This window comes from Mandrillus leucophaeus, unplaced genomic scaffold, assembly GCF_000951045.1.
Source record: "Mandrillus leucophaeus isolate KB7577 unplaced genomic scaffold, Mleu.le_1.0 Scaffold657, whole genome shotgun sequence".
NCBI classification, from domain to species: domain Eukaryota; kingdom Metazoa; phylum Chordata; class Mammalia; order Primates; family Cercopithecidae; genus Mandrillus; species Mandrillus leucophaeus.
Window position 1 is genome coordinate 1,495,294 of NW_012107108.1, and position 2,262 is coordinate 1,497,555.

Genomic DNA, 2,262 nt, shown 5'->3' on the forward strand with positions numbered 1-2,262 from the left:
TCGGGGTCCACCGCAGCAAGAGGGCAGGGAGAAGCAAACAAAGGAAGGACCCTGTGACACGCACCCCCAAAGCAACTGACGAATCCAAGAAAAAACACGTCTCAGGGCTCCGTTGATTTTCCCGCATGGGGGGCCCTGCCCCCCGTGTTCTAGCCCGGCCCAAGCACCCTCCACCCTACCCTGGCCGGCTCAAAGGGACGGTGTCTACCCGAGCAGAGCCTCCCTCTCAAAGGCTCTGTCGCTCTCGCTCTCCAACTCCCTCACCCTCTCCCTTTCTCTCCTTCCCTCTCCCCCTTTCTCTCTCTCTCTCCCCCCCATCCCTCTCTCTGTCTCTCTATCGCTGTTTCTCTCTCTCCTTCCACTTATATCTCTACATCCCTCTGTCCCTTGCTCTCCTTCAAGCTGTCTGTATCTGTGTGTCTGTGTGTGTACTTGTGTTACCGCGCTTGCGCCCCTGTGTGTCTGTGTGTTTGGGATTGTGGTGGGGTGTGTCTGGATGTCCGTCAGTACCTTTGTCCCGGGTTCAGGCTGCCGACTCTACTGCCAGCTCGTGGGTGTCACATTTGCCCTGATAGTCTCACACTCGCAGGTGTGTGGATCTCGTTCATTTTCATGTAGAAAACCAGAGCGAAACCACAGAGAAAAGAAACGTCCCGTGCATCACGGCCTGACGAGGGATTCCTGTTTCCTGCAACGTGGGGAGTCTACGCTGTGGCCGGTTTGGAAACTGGAAAGGAGAGCACCGACACGGTGCTGCTTTTCCACGCTTCCCTGGAGGTTTCTGGGTCCCCACAGAGCTCGGAAAACAGTCAACACGATCTCGCTTTTGGGGACCGGAGACACGTGAGCAACAGGTCCCCCTGCAGAGGGCAAAGGAACGTGGAACCCGAAACCACGCTTCAGTCGGCCTGAGTGCATCTCCTGTGTGGATAGGACTGTCCGCCTCGCGCTCTGTTGCAAGCTCAACGTGGGGCTCTGTCATCTGTGAACCATGTGGATGAAAAACGCGCAACCACCAGAGCCTCATTGCCCTCTGGGAAGTTCGCTCATTCCTTCGGAAACGGAAATCGTCTGAATTGCTCCAGGATGAAATAACCCAGACTGGCGATTCGGTGAGCGCCCCGCCTGTCAATGGGGCTGTGGGCCGAGCACTTAGCCCGCACTGGGCACCCAACATTTTCCCGGAGTGCTGGGTCCTTGTTGGTCCTGGAGGCAGAAGACCGGTTTTCTCTCTACCTTCCTTTCTCTGTTTCTTGCTCCTTTTGTCCCTCGGTCCATCCTTCCCTCTGTTCTTCCCTCCCTCCCTTGGTTTTTTCCTCCCTCTCTCCCTCCTTCCCTCTTTCTCTCCCTTCCAGGGTCCCTCCGTCCATCCATCCTTTCCTAGCTCCATCCTTCCGTCCCACTCTGTCTTCGTTCCTGTCCTTATCTCTGCCTGCGTTCCCTCTTGCCTGGAAAGGGCAGCAGGCCGGTTTGCGCCGGATCTGGGATCTACATTTAGTTGCAAGGAGCTCCGTGGTGATGGTGAAGAGGCTGGCAGGACGAGGGTTGGCAAAGTGATGGTGCAGCTAAGAGGCACAGGAGTCAAGCCGCGAAAAGGAGAACTGGCCTGGCTTCTGCCCGGGCCCAGTGTTTCGCGGACTGAGATCTCCGCCAACTCCACTGAAGAACGCGGGGAAAAAGGGATGAGAACTCCGCCTGGGCTGGTTGGAAAACCTAGGCGGCTGTCTATGGACCTGCGCATGCACAGTAGACAGTCCTCCTCCCGGTACCTGGCGGGCTCTGGGATCCCCGGGATGCTCAGGGAAGAATGACAGCCCTCCGCTGTGTGGAGTCTCACCGGACCTGGAACTCAAGGATCCTAGACAGGTCAGCTGGAAGGGAAGAGACTCCTCTCCATACCCAGCCAGAGGTTCACCACGAAGGAGAGGCCGCCGCCCTGCCCCCACCCCGTCCCAACCCCGCGTCCTAAAGCTCCTCCAGCAGAGCCCGGTGTGCCTCCTGGTTGAGGAGTGATTCCAGCGGAGCGGGCTCTTCCACGTCCTTCATCTCCCCCAGTGGCGCCGGACCTAGGAAAGGTTGTGCATTTTGCTGAAACTCTGCGACAGGAGCTCATCTAACAGGCTGGAGGGGAGTGCAGAGTAGCGGTGAGGCTTTTGGAGCGGTTGGGAGGGCGCCTGGATGGCTTGCATCTGTGCCTGACACGCGGAGGCCTCTGGGGTCTGGGGCTCCGGAGGTGGAGCTGCCCTGCGGCGACCTGGGGCT